This window comes from Anser anser (genome assembly GCF_964211835.1).
Source record: "Anser anser genome assembly, chromosome: 8".
NCBI lineage: Eukaryota > Metazoa > Chordata > Aves > Anseriformes > Anatidae > Anser > Anser anser.
The window spans coordinates 31,756,841-31,782,636 of NC_139728.1; the positions used below are offsets into that span (position 1 = coordinate 31,756,841).

At 48.2% G+C, this 25,796-nt stretch overlaps 1 protein-coding gene across 6 annotated transcripts in view; it reads right to left on the reverse strand.

Moving 5' to 3' along the window:
* NEGR1 (neuronal growth regulator 1) overlaps positions 1–25,796 on the reverse strand; it is a 317,196-nt gene that overhangs the window by 169,794 nt on the left and 121,606 nt on the right. Inside the window, exon 1 of one of the 6 annotated variants that reach the window (XR_014587409.1) lies at positions 43–14,837. The exons of the other annotated variants lie outside the window; for them this stretch is intronic. The gene's annotated coding sequence lies outside the window, so the exon portion shown is untranslated. Of the gene's footprint in view, positions 1–42; positions 14,838–25,796 lie in introns of those variants that run through there. 6 annotated transcript variants of the gene reach the window in all.

A 25,796-nucleotide genomic window follows, 5' to 3' on the forward strand; every position in this document is an offset into this window, starting at 1 on the left:
AAAAAATACAGTGTAAAGCTGCGAATTATTATTTTTAATTACCTCACGGAAGCACAGATTTTCTCTTTGAAGACCCAGAAACAGCATCGACCAAGGTGACTGGTTCTGACAGTCTCGGTTTCATTTTCAGTGAGTAACTCCTGGCTTAGTCATATTGTTTGAAACTTTGCAAAATGCTGGCTGCCGCATTTGATATTTATTAACTCCTACAGCTTTGTGATACAGGAACACGCACTTCCCAAAATTAAGAAAAAGAATTTTCCCATGCAGAAAAGTCAGTAAACAATTTGCTGCGTGGTTTTGTCCTCATTATTCTGCACTATTTCTTAAGGGAGAGGAGCCTTTGAAAATTTGAGAGCCCATCATGTTTGTTTTACAGCAATAGATAAGTCAGCTGTTTCTTCTGATGGTGAAAGCCAATCCAGATGGTAAATTCTTTCCCTGCTTTTTGCCACATGACAATGAAACACAAATTAAAGGAATGAAAAGCAACATAAGCTCTGAGACCATGGATCTAGGCAAAGGATCTTGCCTAGAGAATGAGAAAGCATCGGGTCTATGAAAACGCTGTGTTACTTTCCAAATCTTCCACATCACAGCATTTTCTTCAAGGATTTTAGCATTCAGAAATATACAACGGAATTAAAACAGCTATGATACTAATTAACTGCGGTTAGTTCTGATTCAAAACAGATACATCAGTCCTTATTTTTAATGCTAAAACAAAACAAAGATTTCCCCACTGAAGTTCTGACAAGAAGAGAGGGCTAACAACTGCAGATTATTACAGTCTCACACACCAGGGAAAAAATAATGAGCGTGGGCCGGCTGCTAGGCTCCTCACCCCCATAACCACGGCAATTTGCTAACGAACACAGCGGCGCGGCTGCGCCAGCTGCGACGGGTGCCAGAGGGTGCAGGAGAGCCCAGGCCGGCAGCGTGGCCGGGGGGGGACGGCCGGCGAGGAGCTGCCCCGCTCCCCCCGAGGGCAGCGTCACCCTCGTGCCACCGGGTTTGTCACCGGCCCCGCGGGGACACCGGGCAGCGCCCCGACAGCCCCGGGGAGCTGCGCTGGGAGTGCTTCCTGGTACTTGGACAGTTACAAAAACAAGGCAACAAGAAAGCGCAAAATGAAAAGCAAAAGCAGGCATCTTTCACTGGCCTTTACACGGATCTGCAGGCCTTTTTTCGTATTGTTAGAAGTTACTAACTTCTGGCATACCGGTCAGTCTGAGACACCTATTATTACAAATCACGTCACTGGAAAAAGGATAAAGTGACTGGACTGTTTCCTCTGCCATCTGATTTCCTAATATTCAGGTTTTATGTTTCACGTTTTTTTCTGAATAGGCTATTTTTCACTCAAAGCTTAATGAAAAAAACATTATGCCCAAGTGAAACAAGTTGTATTTTAAGATTTACTTATAATAATATCGACAATATGGGTAAATAAGATACACAAGACAGGAGATGATTGTGTACCGTGTCGTGTCCTTTATCGGATCGGTATTGACCCGGGACTCTTGTTTGAGGAGGTAATGCTAACCCTGCAATACAATTCTCTCCAGCTTGGTTTAAGTAAAATAATAGAGTTAATGACAGAAGCAAAGCTACCTAGAGAGGTATAATTCATCATGGAGTGTTTCATGCCATTATCTTAAAAACATACAGTGTAGTAATCACTTGAAGTAGTGATAACACATAATTGTATGCTTCTCATAAATTATAGGTGAATGGGAGTTTCAGCTAATGAGTGCCAAATAGCAGCTCAGGAACTGTAGTGATTACAGAAGATGTGGTGATGAATGCATTTATTATTGGGGTATTGCAAATCTTTTTATAGCAGAGATGGCAAGTTTAGAAATAAATAACCAGCCACAGAGGCACCTGCGAGTCCGGCCAGGACAGCCAAGCTCTCCGCGTGCGGTTTAAGGGCACAGCAACGCTGTGAGGCCGGTCAAAGCAAGACGAAACAGAGAGAGGAGTCTGACCAGAACGTCTGCGTCCGTGTGTGCTCGCATGCTGTTTGCCCAGCACCTGCCAAAGAGGAGCGTTCTGCACACAAAGCCATCTCTTCCACCGGCTCTCACGGAGAAGCACCGCGCACACGAGCGCCTCCGGCCGCTGCCCAGCGCAGGGCGGCACGCGCCGGGAAGGGAGCCGTGGGGAAAGGGCGCACGGCAGAACTTCAGGGAAAGAAGATGCGTGTTTAAAAAAAAAAAAGAAGAAAAAAAAGCAGCAGAAGAAGTAGAAATCCAACAGCAGTGTTGCTCCAGCACACACCGCAAACGGCAGGGCACGGCGCTCTGCGACAGCCGTGTCCTGGGTGCTGTGGAGCGGCCGCATTCCCACCCCGCCAAACCCCGTGTGGGTGCTGCACATCTCAGTGTTGGTATTTTTCCTCTTTGTCTGCAAATTCCAAGCTGTCTGGGTCAGCTAATGGTGCAATATTTTAGGATTTTTGTTGTAACAACTCGAGTATTCCCTTGCTTTTTTTCTTTTTTCTTTTTTTTTTCCTTCAGAGAAGCAGATTGTGAAAATATATTAAATTTTAAAAAGAAAAGAAAAAAAAAAGAATGAAAATATTCTGGCATTCTGTATTGTATTTTGGCATTTTTACACATTTCCCTGCAGCAATTTCTCGGCAGCCTGGCAGGGTGCTGTGTGAGAGCAGCCACTGTTGCTTCTTTCATCACTGTGCAAATAATCCAAAAGGCAGCGCAAGAGAAGCAACCCATTTCTCTGAAGTTTCTGACATGATCATAGGCCTGGGCTCGAGTCCCTGCTCCCGACTTGGAATGATCTATGGCTGAAATCTTTGCTCTTTGTCAGGCAGAGCAGAGACTACGTGCAGGTGTACTATATTTCAGGTCAGGATCTAATACATTTAGGGAAGTGCAGCTAGCAGACAAGGCCATTTCACCAATTCCATTTTTGTGGAAATATTTGAGAGGTTATTTTCATCCCACTGCAAAATGAAAATAAAATTTAAAATCTCAGAGGCTTCCATGAAATAGAATTTTCCACCCAAACTAATAACTAAATAACTCAATTCATATGACTTCTACTAGGGCTGATACATGATTTCGTCTGTGCTTATCTCTCGGAACATTTAGTTTTCTGATATACTGCTGTTTGGAATCCTAGTAATAAATAAAAATCACGGAAATCTAATTGTGCTGCAACCCGTCATTATTACGAAGCTTTCAGGAGGAAGAAGAATGACCTCTGTACTCAGAAGAGAAGATGAGGTTAGAGACGGAGCTGCGCTGGCTCGTGCACACCCAGGAGCCTGGCGCAGGGACGTGCCCAGCTGCAGCCGCCGCAGGCTTGCTGGCCCCGCAGCACCGCGGCCAGCAGCACGGCTCCCCGGGGCTGCCGTCGGCACCGCTCAGTGCCGGCACCGCTCAGTGCCGACGCCGCTGGCCGAGCTCCCCAGTGCCAGCAGCACCCCTGCAAGCCGGCGGGGCTGCTCGGCAGGGCCCGCAGCCGCTCAGGGCAAGCCTTCACACCGACGTAACCCATCGGTGTCTCGAGGCTTTGGGAACCGCGCCTGTGGGGTAACCGCAGGGGGTCCCGGCGAGGTGCCCTGTGCCGGGCACGGCCCCCTTGCTGGCCCTGGTCTCTCTGCTTAAGCTCTCTGCAAGGAAAGGCAGGCAAAGGCCTCGCCCCACTGCAGCAGCACGCCAGCGAACTTCATCTGCTCTGTAGTCTCAGCACTCGTTTGAATTTTCATCTTTGAAAGGATATATCCCGGATCCAGTCCCTTCCCCACCACTCACATTTAAGATTTAAACAACTCTTGCCACACATGATAATGGAAAAGGTTCAGAAGAGCATTTGCTTTCAGAATGGCAAAGCACAGCAGAAAGGCTTTGGAATCACTGGAAGATAATAAATTGAGATCTTGTTTCACACAGTGCTTAGTCTTCTGGTTTTTATAGAAGAAAACCCTGTATAATCTGATACACTATCTGCCTACCTTTATGACTCAGTGGTGCAAAGTGTGAGGACGGCACTGGGTGTTTCGCTTACCTCAGCTGCGGCAGCGCTGCCTGCACCCGCGGGGTGAGGCCGAGCTGGGACGTGCCGCACCTGCCCGCCACGACAGCGCAGGACGAGCGGCAGCAGCGCGAAGCTCGCTGCTCTCACAAGCAAAGTAAGACGAAAAAGTAAGAACTGGCCTACACGTGCCTCTTAACACGGACTGAGCTTAAGACAGGAACGGGTTATTATAAATCTGAGAAGATGACTTAGATTTTTTTACAGATCTTCAAATGTTGTGCCTCGGCTTGTCATTTTTATGCCTATACTGCTAATAGGACGAACGTTTTCTGAGCACCTTAGCAGCCTATTCTCATTTTCCATGCCATATTTCCACTTGACTCATTCGTTGTGAAAAGAAACGTCACCAGAGCAGTGCAGCCTCTTACAGCAGGCGGTCGAGGCAGCAGATGCCCAGCAGCACCTCCACCTCCGCTCGGCCGGCTCTCTGCTCACCGTGAGATGCCGCCCGCAGAGCGCGCGGGACCACCATGGCCACCGGCCCCCACGCAGCGCCGAGCGGGTCCGGCCGAGGCAGGATTTCACCCTGCTCCGCTCAGCCTGGCTGAGGGCAGCGCCAGACGCGGCCCTCCAGAGGCCGGCCGGTCCAGCAGCACCCGCACGGTGCTGCCCAGTTTACACTCCTGCTCCTTACCTGCGGCCCTGCTAAACTGAAGCCAAACGCGACGACCAGCCTGGCAAACTTTCTTCCTGTTGCCAAACTGCCGCTGGGAAGCAGCCCGGCACGCCCACCCAGGGGCAGTACTGCAGTCTCCCATGACTGACGTCTCAGCGCCAGTTGTGCGGAGCTCAGAAATGAGCCTGGTCGCCACACCGACGCTGGTGCGCTGCATCTGCCGCCTGCCTGCCGCCCCTGTGCAGCAGCAGCCCCTCGGATTCATGCCTGCGCACCAGGCGCTTCTCACCACGGGTTGTCTGCTGAAGACGTCAGTGACCAGTGCACACAGAGGAAGGATGAGCAATCTGTCCAAAAAACCATCCATTGACTTACTGCATGCAAGTATCTTTATAATTACTGGGAAATCCCCTTTCGAATGTGTTCAGAGATGACTGCAGGTTGCGTGACTGCCCCGAGGCAGAGTTGGATATAACCTGGCAACATTTGCGTAACCTTTGGGTAAGAACGAACTGCTCTTCGGTAGTTTCCTTCAGTACGTTACCTACAAACAGACCTTTTAATAATAACTAGTGGGAATTCCTTTTTTTCTTTTCATTTTCTTTTCATTTGAAAAAATATCCAGCTGTCTTACTGATGTGCAAAATATGTTAGCTGATCATTTTACTTGCAAAAGAGGTGGAACGACAGAACCGCCTCTTTTGAAAGTAACGATCTCACATCTCCTGTGTCACAGAACAAATAGGCTTTTTAACAATGAATCAATTATTGATAACCTCTATATGTGGTGCATTAAAATGCCGAGTGTATTAACAGGTGAGGTAATCAGACCGCAAACATACCATGTACATTAAAATTCATATTTAGCTAGAACAGCTGCAAACAAATCTCTGTACATTTTTACATTAAATAATGTCTTATGCTGTTTTGACTAGTAAAATCAGTGCTGGCCAGAGAATGATTGCGCGGTCACTTGTTTCATAAACCGTAGCTAACTGGTGTTGGAAGCATCAACCATTCCTCCCGTCCCGCGGCTGGCCCTTTGCTGGGCACGGCTGGCTCCTGGCGCTGGGCAGAGCTGGGAGCGCTCCGGCTGCCCCATCGAAGTCCTCAGCGGGTAACGGGGCTGCTTGGCTGGATGGCGGCACCTCCTGGCTCTCGCCCTTCTCCGCTCCCAGCACTGTGGCTCTCTGGGAAGCCACGCACAGCAACTCCCCACCCCACCAGCCTGTGACTGTCCGTTTCCCGTATGACACAGTTAGACACGTCGATGCACATAACCAAGGACACCCGCTGTGGTAACGGTGTCACTGTGTTCTCTGCACCCATCACCCTGCAGTCTCTCTATAGGCACACTTAGGATTCCTACGCCTTCTCGGAAGGCTGTTTGAAGGTAAAATCAGTTATGGCCAAGCCCAAACACGACCGGGTAGCACGCTGAGAAGGATGGAAAGGCAGCGGCCGAGTGGTGCAGTGACACCACACATCGCCCCGCGGCCCCACGAGGCAGCTGGCAGTGGGACCCCCCCAGCACGGCCCTCGTGCCCCCTGGGGCGCGCTGCACATCCCGCGTGAGGATCGGGAACGCTTCCCTGGAAGGAGCTATGCAGTACACCATCGTGCTTAAAAATTCGTCCCACACATACACATCTATTTATCAATGTTTATTTAAATTAATGGAAAAAATTTGTTTCCTTCTTTAATTCCCGGAGCCAGGCAAGAGCCAGCCAGCAAGCGCAGCCTGTTACACCCCGAGCACGCACAGGACTGCTGAACGCCAGAGGGTTACAGCCCCGCGGAGCTTGGGAGCCTTCATCATAAGAAACAGGCACTTTTTTTCTTTTTTTCTTTTTTTTTTTTTGATTAAATATACCTGGAAGGAATTTAGCTTGACTCTCAGCAGTAAGCTGAACTCACAGTGCCGGGAAAGAAAAAATAAAAAAAACACCCAAACAAACCCCAAACCTGACCACGTTCCGGGCAGAAATAATTGAAAGTCCATGTGGAACCTCACCGTGACATTTCTAAAGAGTGACTTCATTAAAAATAGCTACATTTCCTATGACTGCTAATGCACCTTTCCCACTCCTTCCTAGACAAACACTTTAAATGCTGCTTCCCAGAGAGCACGGAACGGTTTCAGCTGCCCGCCCACTTTGAGCCAGTTTTAGATTTCCGGGTTTCCTTTTATCTGTTGGTTTTATTAATGCAGCAGCCACGCTCTGATATAAAAATGCTCAGAAACAGACACGGAGCAACGGGGCAGCGGTTGTCCTCGGGTGGGCACGCAGGGCAGGGGAGCACCGACATCTTCCCCGCGTCGCAGCTCCTCCTCCACGAGGCTCTCCTCGGGTAACTGCTCTGCTTCAGCAAGTGCTGAACGGGAACAGAGGCTTCACCGACTGCAAGCAATATCCCAAGCATATTTTTATATAAGAATTAGGGTCAAAGACCTTACTCTAGCAACTGCATAAAAAGAAAAAAAAAATCAAGAAAAAAGACCGATCCCCACAGGCACTAACACATCCAACCACACGCTGTCGGTGCTGTTAGTCCTGCTGCAGGGTGCGACAGAAAGCGGCTACGTGCTTTTAAGCGAGTGTTTCAAGAACAGAAGGAATACAGTCAGTCTAGGATGGTGAGCTGGGATGGCTGGAAAATATTTGCTCCACATCTTCTCAGTATTTTTAATAATACTGCATTTGCACCATAAATAGCACGAATCAGAATGAGGTTATTAATCTTTGAGAGCCACATACAACTGAGATTAATCAGCTTGTCTCATAAACAGTATCTGCAACTCCAGAATAAAAAAGAAAAACATCTTCCTAAAGAAGAGACATAGGCATTAACCTCTTTTCCTCATCTTAAAATCACATCCCTATTGTAAAATATTAAAGTATAGCTTCTTTTTTTAACAACAACTAGGCAAACATCAATAATTTGGCCTGATCTATAACAGAGGAAAGCCAGCTGGCTGGAATTCGTGGGCTTGTTGAGAAAGTGTGGACCGAGCCACGAGTGGGGCACTGCCTGCCCACGGCCCCAGCCCCACGGAGCCGGCTGCCCCGGGCGGGTGCGGGATGTCCCCGCGGGGAGGTCCCCGCGCCGAGCCCCAGGCGGCCGCAGCCGAGCAGCTCCCGCAGCCAGTGCCACGCTTCCCTAGAAGGAAAAGAAACCTCCAAAAAAAATGGACCAAACCCACCCACTACTGTCATACACGCTATTTATTTTCATTTAACTGTATACATTTTCAGGATGGTGCTCGGCTAGATAATTAGCATTTTTCTGATATTAGAATTGTTATTCCTTTCACTGCAACGATGTAGATGTACCTGCAATACGTCTTAATTCTTTGTTAAAGGAATAAATATGACATAACATCTGATTAATAAGAAAAGATTGCTATCTGCAAATTTCAGAGCTTGCTTGACTTCCCCAAACAAAAACGTAAGTCAGCGCCATCCCCCAAAGTCCCTGGTCCGGTCACAGGGAGGGCCTTCTGAAAAAATCTGCACAGAAGTGGAAGAGACTCAACACGCGAAACTCAGACTGGCAGAGCTGTGGCTCAGGGAACCACACCGTCATTTTGACAGAATAACCAAATTGCAGAAGCTGCTGCGTTCCGCCTTTTGACTTACACAATACGCGGAGGAAGGGAAAGCTGGCTGGTGGGCAGCCCCGCTGGAGGGTTACCCCCACTTCGCTTCCCCCTGCTGCGCCCCGCCGGGGACACCCGCCCAGAGCCACGTAGGGTGCGCTGCCGGGCACCGCCGCGCTGACAGCGCTTCGAATGCATCACGGGAATAAAATTGACGGGCCTGATTGCAAAGATTGACATTACGCATTTCAAGGGATGATATTAGTTGCAAAAAGAGTGGAGAATTGGAACCTCAGGGTTTTTAAAAGTAAGCATGCTTGGCCTTTGTTTCTTGTTTTTGCTAGTAGAAGACAGAGAATTTACCTACATAATTGCACATAAATTACATATTTGCAGACCATTGTAAAAAATAATGACCTAGCTTTCAACTGTTACACATACTCAGCTCCAATTAACTGCAGTGAAAGCTCTGTGTTTATATCCAGGGAAGAATTTGACTTAATTATTTCCAATATTTTTAATACAAATTCTGTTTGTGTGTACAGAACCGTGTTTATGGCTATCCATGCACTGCAGGATAATGGAGGGCTGACTTCGTGCACTGCCACAGATGCCTGATTGCATGTTTATCTATAATGGGCATTTCAGTGGAATGACCCAATAATTTTGCTGGCCAGACTTATTTCAATATTGCATGTTAATTGCTAGAGTGAGCTGAAAATAGATCTTAAAATAGGATGTAGGTGGTTAGCCCCAGGGGAAAAGAGGAATGAAAGATGGAGTGTGTGATGCTGGCTATGGTCAAAACAAAGAGAAGCAGCAGATAAGTTAGGAGTAAAGGTAGGAGTGAGTAGGGAAAGAAAAGCTTGAGGTATATGGGGAGCGGCAGGGCTCAGATTTTGACACCAGTCCGTGTGCTGCCTGCTGTCGGAGAGGCTGAGCGGTGCCCGCCACGTGCCTGCACGGGGAATACCTGCGAAAGAGGTTCAGTGAGCCCCTAGCACCATTGCAGAGGTGGCTAATGCAGAAAATGATAGAGACGCATTGCTGTGCTGGGAGAGTATCGAGAGGAGCATTGCCGGACATCGCCGCAGCTGGGGGGCTGCATCCCGGCCTGCCAGGTCACGCCGCGCCGCGCTGCGCCAGGCAGGAGGGTGGCAGGGCAGCCGCTACGGCATGCACAACGGCAATGTTTGTAACGTTAATACTTTTCGGCCTGAAAGCGTTCTTCACAGAGAGAACAACGAGAAGTACTCCTGCCCTTCTGCGGCCTGCTCATGGTGTTCGCCTGGTGCCCGCCGCGGGAGCCGCGCAGCCAGGGGCACACGGACCCCTCCGCCCGCAAAAGGGCTGCACGTCAAGGCATTTCCTCACCGATACTCCCCTCCTCTTCCGAGGTAACCTTGTCTTAATTGTGTTCGCATTTGTTGTCCGGAAATTTAATTTTTACAGTTCTTCAGTCATGTGTCAACATATCAAAAATTCCTGTAATATTTATTCTCCTTCTGTGGATAACCTTGTCAATCTTAATTATAGCTTAGGGTAGGCAAACAAAATTGAATGCGTGGCTCCAGATGAGATGTACCATTGTTCAATATGCTGCTGTAATATATTCCGTACTTTTAATGCACCAAAGCATTTTAACTGCTGTTGCACACTGTGCACACAGTCATTTGAGCCCTCAACAACATTTATTTATTTAGATTTCAACCTATAAAACATAAAATAATACATTTCCGAGACTCTAGGTGCCCTTGACAAATAATTAAAAAGGCAGTTCAACAAATTCTCAAATACCACTAGCACATCAAAAACTTTTCTCTGCATAAAACTATACAAATGTCAAACTTCCTTACCTGAACTGTCACAAAACTTTTTTTCCTCCTGACGCCCATTTCCACTAAAATAGTAGCATCTACCTGCCTTTCTCACAAATTAAAAGCCCTTTCAAGCCAAAGGGAGTAATGGATTCTCAATTTCCAGGAGTTTTCTGGAAAGAACTCTGCCAGTTCACCATTTAAACCGTTTCTGCAAGCAAGTCCCATTTAGCTCCCTCAGCCACGCCAGCCGATCAGACCTGGCAGCTCCCTGGCTCACAGCCACTCGACAAATAACAGCCTCCCGCACCAACTCCCTGAAATTGCAATAGAAAGGGACGGGATGCTGCCTTTCCTGGCACCTGAGACCTAGAGCGTGGGCCAAGGGGCAAATGCAAAGGGCGGCTGCCCAGGGACCTAAGACGTGATGGAGAAGGCGTTTTTAAAGTTAAAGAGGAGGTGATGCACACAGCTGCGGAGCAAAGGCTGCGCTTGTGGACGCGGCCAGCTCACTGCAGAGGAAGAGCAGGCAACGTCGTGTGTGGGGAACAGAACAAAACTCTGCACATGTGAACAACCTCCTGTGCTGCAGGCATCTGCCCGAAGCAGCCCTGGGAGCAGCACGCAGCAAACAGAAGGAGCCGTGCCCAGGAAGCCCCGGTGTCACAGGGCCAGCGGAGCGCGGCAGAGCCGCGGGGCAGCGCGGTCTGGGGGGGCTCAGGGGGGCTCCGGAGCTGCCTCTGGCCCAGCACAGCGGTGACTTTCTCACCGGGCCGTACTCTGGCAAACCCTTCAGCTCTGCAGCTCTGCAAACCCTTTTATGAGGCACACCCCATGCCCACCTAGCACCCAGCAAGGCTGCGGTGCCATGCCCACAGCCTGCGTGAAAGTACCGCTACGCGCCTGACAGGCAGCGAGGGATCTGCATTTTCCTACCACACCTCTTCTTCCGAGCAGATGTTTTCTGACATAGGAGAGAAGATGATTTAAATGTCCTTCCTTTCTCACGCTATGCTACCTGATCCCTCCATGAAGTATAAGGAAGATATCAGGAGAGACCATGAGCAGCAGCCAGAGGGTCACGTTAGTTGACACGGAGATGCTCTTTCATTTCTTTCTGTTCTCTCTCTAGACTCGAGGATCAACAAAGGAAAAGGGAAAATATAGAAAAAACAGCCACAACCTCCAAAATTCCTTTTGCTGTAGGTGATCATATTACATTGTCTCACATCTGACTTGCACTCCTTACTGCAACAGGAATCGTAACTCTGTGATTTCAGAGTGACTCCATTCCCAGCAAGTACTTAGGGCTACTAAAGTCCAAGTGGTCCTTCACCAACCACACTGACTGACCAATGACTGGAAATGACAGGAAGAATGCCTTGCAGTTGTTAGATATAAGCTATCTCCGTTGTATCAACTATGGTCATGAATCAGGGGAAAAAAAAAAAAGAAAAAGAAAGAAGAGAGGAGAGGAGAGATCCAAAAAGGAGAAAATACAAGCAAATCAGAGAAGCCATTTCCAAACACACAGTAGTATTTTCATAGTGCTTAACCACTATCTACGTTTCAACTCCTTTCTTTAATGGCATTTAGAACTCATTATTCAAATGGCATGCTCCAGAAGTGTCACACAAGAGTCCCTCACGAATCCTCACCCTAATCCTGTTGCAGAAAAGACCAGCTTCAGGCCTGAGAAGACAGCCCAGGCCCCCCGCTGGTAGCTCTTGCAGCACTCGTGAGCTCGCCAGGCTCGGCTGCCACCACGTGCATTTGGAAGTCTGGCCAAGGAGGTAACTCGTCTTGCTGCTAAGTACCAAACACAGAGCTCCGTGACAGCAATATGCCACCTACCCACTGCATCACTTAGAGAGGAATTAAACAGACTTTAAACATTCGAGTTGCTTCAGGATTTAAAAATCCCATTTGTGGGAGATTCACAGAGAATAGGGTAGCACATACTGGTAAATATTTAAGATTTTGTGAAGCGCTTAGAATTTGCCGCAAATATTCTACAACTGCAAACACATTTTATAGAGATTAATTAGGGGAATTACTGGAATATCTCAGACGGGCTCCTGTGTTAGCCCACAAAGAGAGAGTATGCCTGGAAAGGTAAAACGGTAATGCTGCTCTTACTTGGAGATTTGGTTCCTAGCGGAAGGGTTCTATACAAATCCTATTTTCAGAATGGAGACTGGAAAGTGTTGCTAGAGCATCTTCATCTGATTTGGGTAAAGCGTCTTGAGTCAGCAAGAAGTACTTTCACAGATTCACAGATTTCTCTAGGTTGGAAGAGACCTCAAGATCATCGAGTCCAACCTCCGACCTAACACTAAGTACTCCACTAAACCATATCCCTAAGCTCTACATCTAAACGTCTTTTAAAGACCTCCAGGGATGGTGACTCCACCACCTCCCTGGGCAGCCCGTTCCAATGCTTAATAACCCTTTCGGTAAAGAAGTACTTCCTAACATCCAACCTAAACCTCCCCTGTCGCAACTTTAGCCCATTCCCCCTCGTCCTGTCACTAGGCACGTGGGAGAATAGACCAACCCCCACCTCTCTACAGCCTCCTTTCAGGTAACTGTAGAGAGCGATGAGGTCGCCCCTGAGCCTCCTCTTCTCCAGGCTGAACAATCCCAGCTCCCTCAGCCGCTCCTCGTAAGACTTGTTCTCCAGACCCCTCACAAGCTTGGTCGCCCTTCTCTGGACTCGCTCGAGCACGTCCATGTCCTTCCTGTAGCGAGGGGCCCAAAACTGAACACAGTACTCGAGGTGCGGCCTCACCAGAGCCGAGTACAGGGGCACAATCACTTCCCTCGACCTGCTGGCCACACTGCTTCTTATACAGGCCAGGATGCCGTTGGCCTTCTTGGCCACCTGAGCACACTGCTGGCTCATATTCAGCCGACTATCCACCAATACTCCCAGGTCCTTCTCTGCCAGGCAGCTTTCCAACCACTCATCTCCCAGCCTGTAGCTCTGCTTGGGGTTGTTGCAGCCCAGGTGCAGGACCCGGCACTTGGCCTTGTTGAACTTCATGCAGTTGACCTCAGCCCATCACTCCAGCCTATCCAGATCCTCCTGCAGAGCCTTCCTGCCCTCGAGCAGATCGACACACGCACTTAGCTTGGTGTCGTCTGCAAACTTACTGAGGGTGCACTGGACGCCCTCATCCAGATCATCAATAAAGATATTAAAGAGGACCGGCCCCAGTACCGAGCCCTGGGGGACTCCACTAGTGACCGGCCTCCAACCAGATTTGACTCCATTCACCACAACTCTCTGGGCCCGGCCATCCAGCCAGTTTCTAACCCAGCGAAGCGTACGCCAGTCCAAGCCCCGAGCAGCCAGTTTCTCGAGGAGAATGTTGTGGGGAACGGTGTCAAAAGCCTTACTGAGGTCAAGGTAGACCACGTCCACAGCCTTTCCCTCATCCACCAAGCGCGTCACTCGGTCATAGAAGGAGATCAGGTTCGTCAAGCAGGACCTGCCTTTCATAAACCCGTGCTGACTGGGCCTGATCGCCTGCTTGCCCTGCAAGTGCCACGTGATGACCCTCAAGATGATCTGCTCCATGAGCTTCCCCGGCACTGAGGTCAAACTGACAGGCCTATAGTTCCCCGGGTCTGCCCTCCGGCCCTTCTTATAGATGGGCGTCACATTGGCTAGCCGCCAGTCAACCGGGACCTCCCCCGATAGCCAGGACTGCCGATAAATGATGGAAAGCGGCTCGGCCAGCTCCTCCGCCAGTTCTCTCAGTACCCTTGGGTGGATCCCATCCGGCCCCATCGACTTGCGCACATCCAAGCTCCGTAGCAGGTCGCCAACCATTTCCTCATGGATAGCGAAGGCCACATCCTGCTCCCCATCCCCTTCCACCAGCTCAGGGCACTGGGTGTCCGGAGAACAACCGGTATTGCCGCTAAAGACTGAGGCAAAGGCGGCATTAAGCACCTCAGCCTTTTCCTCATCCTTAGTAACTAGGTTTCCCCTCGCATCCAGTAAAGGATGGAGATTCTCCCTAGTCCTCCGTTTCGCGTTGATGTATTTGTAAAAGGATTTTTTGTTGTCTTTAACGGCAGTAGCCAGATTGAGCTCCAGATGAGCTTTGGCCTTTCTAATTTTCTCCCTGCACAGCCTCGCTACATCCTTGTAGTCCTCCTCAGTGGCCCGCCCTTTTTTCCAAAGATTATAAACCCTCTTTTTTCTGCTAAGCTCCAGCCGCAACTCTCTGTTGAGCCAGGCCGGTCTTCTTCCACGCCGGCTCATCTTTGGGCACGTGGGGACGGACCGCTCCTGTGCCATCACGATTTCCTTCTTGAGGAGCGCCCAGCCTTCCTGGACTCCTCTGCCCTTCAGAACCGCCTCCCAAGGGACTCGGCCAACCAGCGTCCTGAGCAGCTCAAAGTCAGCCCTCCGGAAGTCCAAGACAGCGGTTTTACTGGTCCCCTTCCTGGCCTCGCCAAGAATAGAGAACTCTACCATTTCGTGGTCACTCTGCCCCAGACAGCTTCCGACCACCACATCTCCCACCAGTCCTTCTCTGTTTGTGAAGAGAATCCCTTATCCCTGTATATAGATTTTTGAGAGAAATTAAGAAAAGAAATGATGTCTTAGTTATAGCTTCCCTAAGGCAGCTTCGAGTGGAGAAATATGGACTTATTTAGCAAATTATCAAGGTTGAATTTTACATATACTGTGATACTAGCAATTATTAATGATTTGCTCAGAGGCCAAAAAGCATGATCAACAATTAACCTTTCCCTGTATGGACGAAAAGTAAATGAATCATTGTGCATGCAAGTTCTTAGCTCCCACCACGAAGCCATTTCTTATAATAAATTAGAAACAAACAAACAAACAAACAAAACCCCATCACCGTAGTTAGTGATCGAGTTTCTATTAACTTTAGTGGGACCCCGCTCTCATCTGCTGTTGGAAATCGGTTAGAGCTAAAAATCCTGTAAAGAAGGTTCAGAGCCCCAGGCTGGTTGAGGCGGGAGGCACCTCTGGGTCTCCCCACCCCGAGCAGGGCCCAGCCCCAGCCCCAGCCCCGGGCGGCCCCGGAGCTCCCCCCAGGACCCCCAGCGCCCCCCGGTCCCTGCGCAGGGCTCGGCACCGCCCGGTGCTGCCCGGGGCCGGGGGGAGCCTCTGGGCCCAGGCTGACATTGCACATTTGGTAATTGATTGGAACTGACTTCCCAGGTTTTGTTACCTGACATTCAGAAATAAAACCTAAACTCATTTCCCCAGTAAGTAATATAAAAAACCTACAAGGGAAAACAGAAAATTGGCTTATTATTAGTAGTACAGAAGTAACTTTCAGTGGAAGAAATATAATTCTTTTATTTCCTAGACCACTTTTAAGCTTAAAGAGCAAACCTCATAATCTACCGAAAGTGTCAAAATATTTTTCAAGAAACAGAAGTGATAGATAAATTTTTCCAAAGGACAGGAAGTCTGTGTAATTATACTTGTGGACAGCAAGCTAGTGCTCAGGAAAATAGAAATTCATGAGATATTGACAACAATTTGCCAAATAAAACCAGGATCAAGAGGTTTCCAAAGGCTTTTAAGAGCTAAGAGGTTCATGAAGCTGTGAAATTCATGAGGAATTTGCATTAGTGTCAATTCACAGATCTGTTTACTGGTGGTTTTTCCCTCTGGCATGTAAAAAGAACATTTTTGAAAGTGGAGTCCTTAAATTAGAAAATTGCTTTAAAAATGCTGCTTAGATGCAAAAAAAGACCCCCAAAAGATCAATTTTTAAACTAGTTAATGTTTTGAAATTAATGAAATAAACTCAGTCTCGATACTGTATTCATTAGGGTACGTAATGACATGCAGCTTGGTCCAGAGCCTATCCAGCTGCACAGGGCAAGGCGAGCGCTCACACCCCGTCTGAACTGAGCGTCAGCACTTGCAGAAAGGATTTGCACCTCCGTTCGCGCGCAGAGGCCACTTGTGTGAAAGCAGAGGAGTGGTGCTGACCTGCTGAGGACCGAATTCACACCGGCTCGGTGCCCACAGTGCCGGGGTGAAGCCTGCAGCCGTGGGGCTCAGCAGGTCCCGACGCTCGCCCTGCTCTGCTTGGCAAAAAGCTGTTGGGATTGTTTTGGCCAGTGGCTCCCAAACCCCTGACTGCTCTTGCCAATGCTAACGTGCCTTGGACTTAGGGCCACGGCCCAGGTGTGCTCTGAAGGAGCCAGCACGCCTTCTTTCCAAGGAGGAGAAGTGACAAACTTCATTCTCTGAAGCAAAGAAGTAGCTGCTACCAGCTTCACTCGTGAGCTAACTACCTTACTGATGTTTGCTCCTGCATGAATCACCAGGCACCTGATAGCCACAATCTCAAGAGAATATACAGTGAGGAGGTTTGAACTGAGGGTGACACATACCAAAGCTAGTGCAGTAGCCAAAAATGATGCTGGAGAATGGTCTTCAGAATAAGCTCATCTCTTTGCAAGCAGGAAAAGAAATGGCATCTTGGTATCACAGTGCTTGTTCACTGAAGTCTCATAAACTCATAGTCTGGGAGCAACACAGCAGTGCTGTCCGAGCACCAAGGGATGAAGTTAGGAAAGCTAAAGCCCAGGCAGAATTGAATCTGGCCAGGGATGTCAAGGGCAGCAAGAAGGGCTTCTACAAGTACATCAGTGATAAACACAGGTTTGCTCACTCTTCTCCCGATTTCTTAAAACCCTATCAGTTTTTAAGGCTGACAGGGCTGGCTTTACAACACAGCAGCTGCTCTGCTCTGCCTAGTGTAATATCGATTTTTACAACAAGCTCTGTAAATATCAATATTTTTGTACTTCAAGCAGACAAAAAGCAGCATAGTGAAATGTACCCTGCCAGCCACACATGCCCGGTCAGTCTGGAGAGAGCTGAAACAAATTTAATGAGAAAGTAACACCGACAGGAAGAAAAAGAGTTTGGAAATGGAAAATAAGGCGAGGAGGAAGAGACGAGAGCCCCAGGGAAAGAGAGGATAGGCAGCAAGGGGAACGGCGAGCGCAGCTGGGGTCCGCTGAGCCTGGCAGAGAAGCGGGGAAGGAAGGGCACCGCGGAGCAGGACCGCAGGGGGAGCCCCCAGGGCTGGAGGTGCAGGGCAGGGGGCTTCTTCGTTTGGGGATTACTTCAACTGACTCCTATGTGCCTGCCTGTGACCAAGTGCTTATGCTGGTCTCCATAAATAAGGCTTTTGGTTTTGGAGGACTGTGGGGTCCTACCAAACCGAAGAAACTGCAGAACTGCAGGCTGTGCCTGCCCGTTCACCCAAGGGACGGTGGTCGCCCCTGCGCCAGCGGGACGAAGCCGTGGCCTGTGCCCACAACAGGGGTGCTGCCGCGCGTGGGGCCGCCACGGGCAGGCCGACAGGGCCGACACGGCTGACAGGGCCGACAGGGCCAACAGGGCTGACAGAGCTGACAGGGCCAACGGGGCCGGCAGGGCTGATGGGGCCAACAGGGCCAACGGGGCCGGCAGGGCTGACGGGGCCAACAGGGCCGACAGGGCCGCGTGGGCGCTGCTGCCTGAGGGCAGCACCACAAACACGGGACAGCTGAGTGGAGGACCGCACGAAGGGACGTGCTTCTTGCACGCCTTTACTTTGGTTTCAGTTTTGGGGGAGGTTGCTCACTGAAATGTTTGTGAGCTGGTGATTCAAGTGGAAAACGCTTTGGAATGCCAAATTCTGGCTTATTTTCGATTACGCCACAGATGTGAATGGATCATTTTGAGGGGACTGCTCTTCCCTCTTCCGACAGAGAACAAGGCAGACAACCACACGACCTGTTGCTGGCCCTAGTGTCCTTCTGAATCTCGGATTTTCCAGCTGAGAAGAAAATGACAATATTTTTTCCCCACAGCCTTAAATTGGCCCGCTGTCACTTGTACTAGGTACATATCCAACTGTACCAGGGCAGCTCTTTCCAGCCTTCCCTAGCCCAAATGCCGACTCCATATCTTTCGTAACTTTCATTTAGAGTAAATTATTATATGCTTACTGTACGCTAGATATGATGTGCCTTCACAGCTATTAAATAAGAGTATAGTAGTCTTCCAATGTGAACTGCAAAAACCTCATTTTTCAGATGAAAACATATTTCTAGTAGGCAACCAGGTGTGCCATTATTATTTCTGCTATTAATTATGTCATTTATTAATTTTAACCATTTTTCCCCTGCCACATACAGATTTGAAATAAAATATGCAAACATATTCAGTGTCTAAAAAAGGGTACATTCAGCTGTGAAACAGAATAGATTTCCATTTTCCTAATGCTTTTTGGCACTTGCCTCTGTCCAGTTACATTAGTCTGTAAAATGTTTCCAGCTTTATCAGCCCCTAAGAATATGCCAAACATATAAATATGAATTTATAATTCTGACTAAATAAGTCCCACACATAAAGTCCTTCAGGAACTAAGAATATGTAACAGAAACGGGTTGTGCACTTTAGATGCCTGTAATCATAGCACTGCATCCAAAAATGGGATACAAGTTCCATCAGGGAAAAAAAAAAAAAAAAAAAAAAACAGCCAGCTTTTCAGGTAAATTCTTGACAAGACATAACCTTAATAGCTGCCTTTTTTTCTGCACTATGTATGATTTTGACAGAGAAAAATAGAGGACATTTCAGACACATTATGCATGTTGACATTAAGTAACTAGCAATTAGGCAAAGTACATAATTGCATCTTAATGCACCAGAAGAGAAAATAACAAAAAAGTCTGGGGAAAAGTTATAAAACCGGGGGTTTGACGATAGTTAAAACAACAACAACAACAAAATCTGGAAAAGAAAAAAAAAAAAAAAGGAAACGAAACCACAGACACTGAAATCACTCCTAGCAGGCAACAAACAAAGGTAGGTATGGTTGCCAAAACCTGCATTCCCTCTTCAGGCAAAATTCCCGTGGTGTACTTAGATGAGCTCACTAAATACACATGCATACCACTCCAGTGCTATTGCTGCCACACGGTAAATTACTAAGCTAAGAAAAATAACATTATTTCTGGCTGATCTTTGTACACAGCTTGTGAGAAATGTCCTACATGCTATGGCATCTTGGGTTTCCATAGAAAGGGTAAAATAGCTTTTTTGAAGATAAGTGAGTCATGTGACACAAGGCAGTTTTGGAAAATGTGGTGGACTGAAAGCCTGGGGAGCAGAGCTGGGTTATGTTCGTGGAAGCACATCAGAGCAAAGAGCACCCGTGCGGTTGCATTCCTTCCAGCAAAGACTTCTACAAAGGTAGGTGACACGTATCCGGCCAGCGGGAGGAGTACAGTTCTGCATCTGCCCGCAGACAGGAGAGAAATGCAGGTTCGATCTGCTTTAGGAAAGGATTCTCCAGGGTGGCTAGCTCTGGCAGCAACCAGATTCACTCCATATGACTGTACAAAGCGTGCTGGTTCCTACATCTTCTCTTCTCAGTGACGGGCTGAGCACCCATCGTTGACAAACAGCATGTTACACCTTTGCTGGCTGAAACACTTGTCCCCAGGGATGATGGTAAAAATAAATATGGAAATATTTACTGAAGATTAGTCTCTAGTTACTGAATTGCATCTAGCTGCGGTTGCCATCGCACGGACCCTTCAGCAATGAACGCCAATTCCCTTCTGCTCAGAGGATCTGCTGTATCCACAAGCTCTCTTGCAAGTGGCCCACGACCTACAAGAGCCCACTGCCTGCACACTTCGCAGCTCTTCCCGCACAGACGGGTTTGTCAGCGAGTCCCTGGGACGGGCGAGGGTCCACTGGCACAGGCATGCTGCTGCTGCGTGTCTTTTGCACAGGGACATCTCCGCCTTCATTTTCCTCTCTGACTCCTCTGCCCTGGATCGTCTGAGGAAGTATCTTCTTTAACGAGGGTAAGGGCGATCTGCTGGAGGTGCCTTTGGTATAATTATTAGTTCGATGCCAAATTTGAGAGAGCAATTATGATAAGTCTTTCCTAAATGCACTACCAGCAGATTAATCAAACACGGGAAGATGTGTCACACATCCTGCAAAACAGTGGATGTAAAGAAGGTGGCAAAGGAGGAAAACTGGCACAATTTCCTACCAACAAGTTCCACTGCTGTATCACAAATCCCCTTCAGGTGACCTGGACAAACTCAGCACACTCCAACCTTTGCTCAGCAGGTGCAGATGAGAACTCAGGCAGCACAGAGAAGAACGGGAGGAGAAAAAAAGTGTGCGCAGAGGGAACAGGAGAGCGCGCGGTGCATGTGTGGGGCATCGCTGCCACAGCTTACCAAGAACTGTAAGGTACAGCTTCATAGAAGGAATCCTGTAGGAATCCTGTTTTTTGGGAAGAGTTTCAAAATCCTGGGTGTAACCTGGGGTAATTCAGCCCATTGTTTCCTTAAAATGCTTCATGTGAAAATGAAAATTATAATTAAACCACTATTCTGTACACTGCAGAACTTACTAAGGGCCGTCAGAGTTCAGTGGATGGTACGTGTTTGCTGAGAAATGTAACGTGCTCAAGTAACTTCACTGGGTGGCTTCTCCTGTCCTCTAACCACCAGCAAAACAAGGCACAAGGACTTCCCCAAAGCCAAGGTTACACAAGAAAACGGTAGTGGTAGTGTAAACAGGGACAGGCCACCCCTCCTTCAGCGGTTCATTTATATGCGTACATTTCCATGGTTAAGGTCTGTCTCCCAATCTCAATACTCTAAATGCAGGGTGGGTGCATATATGCATGCACACGGCATGGCAATGGGGCACAAATTTCAAAATCAAAAGCTAAGCAATTTTTCCATGAACATCAAGGCTTTATGCACCTATATATGATGTTATATAACAGTGATCAGTTTTATTCTAAATAAAACTGTTACACAATTGAAGTGAATTCTCATCACTAGCACACTCATAGTTCTTCACTCAGTCCTAGGAGCAAATCCTTTTGACCAGAATATTGTGACATAAAATAATGCCTCTCAGCAAGTGGTGCCACAAAGCTATTAAAAGATTTTAAGTTATAAAACACACACCTGAGGAAAAAGTATATATTTGCTGATACGTTTTATTAGCAAGGCAAGCAAGATGTCTTTATACTGAAATTCTAATGAACAGATTTTCAGACAATCTTCCCTAGGTTACCAGGAATGGCACATAAAAATGCAAAACCTGATCTTCTGGAATGTTTCCAGAGCCGCACTGCACTCCATCACGGTGATCGCTACACTCAGCGTGGTATTTATCGTCACATGAAATGCTTCAGCACTATTAGGAAACATATGAATGTTGCTAGCTTGCTAAATGTGACAATTATAGACCTGTCACCCATCACTTTTAACATAAAGTCTGACCACATCGACCTCATTGCTTTAAAAGGACGACGTACTCTGATGTCTTGAAAGGTGAGCCCAGATTTCTGTGCGTATTAGCATATCGGCATAATTAAATTGGCTCTGCCTGTAGGGTAGCCAGTCAGAGTGTGCAAATGTGGTTGCTCATGGAGTTGTTGAAATAATTTGCCACTTGAGAGTTATATTAAAACAATTCAACCCTGCGTTGGTACAGAAGGAACCAAGTCAGAACCATGAAGTCTCCCAGTCTTCCAGCAAATACCCTGCAGTCTGGAAAGAAAACCTCCTGCATGTCCTCCGCTCGCATGATGTACAGCAGGGAGCCTGTGCCGCACCACCCGGTGTATGGGATTTACCCATTTCTGTAAGCAGTATCATTGGATTTGTGGGATTAGTTATGTGAGTAGCAGTTACACAAGCGTGAGGCTGAGCCCAACAGCGCAGGCAGCAGCCTGATGGCTGTCCAGGCATTACCAAGAAGGAGGCATCACACCCCAGCAGGCATCGTCTGCGGATGTATAGGAACAGCTGAATTTCAAGTAAATCAAGAACCTTTCCTCTGCTGTCTCTAACAATGCTGACTTTTTTTTCTTCCTTTTTGATGCCTGGCTTCAAGCACCAGGGACGGCTGGGCTGCCTCGGACCGAAGTCGTACAGCTTTGCTCGGTATCACAGAATGCTTCCAGCGACAGACAAACAGCCAGGCAGCCTGCACTGCAGGCCGCAGCGCCGTGCCGCAGCCCAGCCTCCGGAGCCACAGAGCCTCCTGGGGCCTCCTCACCGCCCCAGCTGCCTCCCGGGGCCCCTGAGCCCCCAGCACTCACCCAACCCCAGCAACCCCAAAACAAGCCAGAATTAGGCGGAGTTTTCACCAAGCGAGGTTGGGCGATGGAGCAGAGCACACAGGTAGCCAAACATTTCCTGAAGGCTTAGCTCTAAAAAATGGCTCTGCTTTAGTTAGGGCTCGATCACAGGGCAAGTCTGCAATAGCATAGGATGCACTGCCTTTCTCCTACAATCACACATTTTACTGAATATCCTTCACTTGAATAGTCAAATCAGATGACCATTAGGCACACTAATAAAATAATACTCATATTTGCAGATCTTGGAAGAGCCTGGTTCTTTAACAGAAGGGAAATTACCAGGCTGTGAAAAGGTAAACCACGTTCTAAACCACCGGGCTTGAAAGGCAGCCGAGAGGTTTGCTCTAAAAGCAAGGAGCAGCCTTCCCCAAAGGCTGCCGTTGTGTCCCCACAAGCCGGGGAGCCCCAGCACCGCGCGGCCGCTGCTCCGGCCCCGGTGCACGCCAGCGACGTGTCCGCACGGCCACAGCTCCCCGTCAGCTGGAAACGCTCTCAGGGTGGCATCCGTGGTGACAGAGCCGCGTGTGCCCTGCACTTATTGCTGTATTTCACGGCACAATTTTATTCGGACATTCCATCACATACCTCCAGGAAGACATGCCAGCCAGTGGGTTTTCATGGGATCATCACACTTCTCAGAAGCAGATAAAGTCAATCAGAACAGCCCAATATAGTTGAGCTCAAACGCAGTAAAGTAACAAAAAGTAATCTTCATCGTAATTATAACTTTTTACTGTCAGCAAGAACCACGCAGCACTAGCCTCTTAAAACCTGAAAACCACTTCCTTTAATAGACACTGTCATATATTCACAGCTATAAATGCCAGAAACAAAGACCGTGCATTTTAGGTATATGGAATTTAGACATTCTGAATTCTGATTTCTTTTTTTTTTTTAGCTTTTTTTTTTTTCCCTGCAAAAATAGATCCCTTATGTCCAAGTATCTAACTACAAAGAAGAAGGAAGAGGGTTAGCTAACCAAATTAGCCTAAAATTATGCATGCATAATAATGCAGAAAGGCCGAGGTCAAAAAGAAATTAATGTTTATCAGTTTTGAGTAGGATACAGAACACCAACAGGCAGGAGGCAGTTGGAAATGTAAAACAAACACAATTTACACTGTTGCTGCTGCCACCACATATTTGCTATTAAACATCTTCTTACAGGACAAGAAAGCATTAGAGTATGCGATAGCATTTTCACTACGTTAGAATTGAAGAATTTGCCAACATTAATACAAATCAAAACTACTTGTTACTCAATATCGATTGCAATTCTGTAACAAAAGATCAGACTGCTCTCGAGATGAGTCCTTCACGCTACACGTGTGTGCAGGCACACGCTGTCCTCTCCTGGGAGGTGCAGTGGGACTGCTGTCCCTGCGCATACGCGGCCATGGTCAGGATCAGCAGAGCAGGCACGCGGTCTGACACAGCCGTGCCCGGCTGCTGTCAAAAACCGAACCTGCTCGTCTGACTGCGCTGCCATGGGGACAGCAGTGAGCAGGGGCGTGCGGAAGCGCTGACGACCAGATCATCGGTGCCAGCATGAGCTCTGATACTGCCTGCGGTGGTCCTCAGCATCAACGAGACCCAGATCAGGGCAATCGTGAGCAGAAGAGAGGAGTGCCTGCGCTGTACCGGGGCGCAGACCCTCTTCTGCAGTGATATGAGTACAGAGGGAAACCCAGGAATTATATTACGAGGTACAGCAATGAAAGGATTACCTAGGTAGATACGTGAATGAGAAACAGCTTATAAAGCGCCTCTGGCTTTTCAGAAATGAAAGGCACAGTGGGAAGGTAAGAAAACAGAAAACATTTTCTCAGTGGTGTAAATGAGCGTAGCACTCCCACAGCCGATGGAGTGGTGCTTCGCAGCGCTGGGCTGGGATCTGCTGAGCGCTCACAGCCAGGGCGTGAGCACGCTGGTACTCAGAGCTCACGAGGAACAAAACCTTTACAAACTCAACAAGGTAGAACATTAGCATTACAAAAGCTGTGCCCTTTAGGCTGAAAATATGATGCAAATACTTGCCAGCATCTCATCTCTAATTTCTGGCATAATTATTCTATGTCAGAAAAGACGCTAAATTGAATGTCCATTTAGAGCACTGATCAAATTGATGCCACTGTCGGAATTAAATTATCTTCTTAGGTTTTCAGCACGGCAACCTAAGGCAATGTATGTGTCTAACACGACATCGATGTTTGTTTACATGCCTATATAATCAGAAATGACAACAAAGTGAAGTGGCTTTTTAAAGGACTACCTTGACATGGCTCTTTTCACTGCACGTATTCCCCCGGGGCAGCACACAAGGAGCACGGCTGGGGAGCGCTGCCGCAAGGTGGGAGCACGGCAGGGCCGCGGGAAGCTGGACCCACGGCGGGGTGTGGGGGTAATACAGGATTTGTCACTATAGTTTTATCTGAACATCCCACCAGTACAGGACCACAAGCACACACGCCCTGCAGCAAAGCCGAGCAGCGGAGCCGTGAGCCTGCTGCTTCACCCCCAGCGCCGCCCAGCCAGGGGGAGCCTGGCCACAGCTGCTGTGCAGAGGCAGTCCCACGGGGGATTTGGCCATAGCAATTGTGTCTTGTAGTTCAGACCTCCTTTCTTTTCCAAGGACTTCAGTCAGCCTTTCCATCTTGGCCCAACTCATCTACAGGGAACACAGAACCATTAGGGTTGGAAAAGCCCTCCAAGATCATCTGCTCCAACCACCGCCTACCGCCACTGTCACCCACTGAGCCATGCCCCAAGCCCCACGTCCAACCTGCCTTGAGCACCCCCAGGCACGGTGACGCCACCACCTCCCTGGGCAACCCGTCCCAATGCCCGACCACTCTTTCTGAGAAGAAATGTCTCCTATTTCCAAGCTAAGTTTTGTGCAAATTAAACCATGCATGTTGGTTTTCTTTTTTTCTCTCAACATGAAATTCTGAACTAAAACCAGAGTATTTTTATCTGGCCATAAGTCTTCTGTATGTAACATGGCCTATAAAATGCTGGTATTGGGTCCTGTACCCGACAGGAGACTTGCACATCCTTTCTACCCAAGTTTCCACCTACAGAATTCTTGTTGTCTGCACAGATTCGCCCTACTGGGAGGTCTTTTGCTGGCCATTGGCAATACTACCAGATGCTGATTTTTTTTAACTCTCATTTGAATGGTAATTGTGCAAAGTATTCTCAGTTTGCTCTTTATACATCAGTTTTTAAAAAAACACATTAATAATGCAAATAGAGCACTACTAACGACCAAACGTACAGCCACCCTAAACACAGCACAGTTTCCAAGGAATGTGCCTAGTTAGAAAATAGCCATTTCTGTTTCAGAAAAAAAGCAGACTTCTGAAGTAATCCCCTAAATAAGTTCTTTACTTGGAGAAAACATGAGCCTCCCACTGCTGCATGACTACTGACGGCTTTACCAAATGTACTCCGGCTTATGGTAATGGGAAGAATTAGCAAGGTCAGGGATGCTG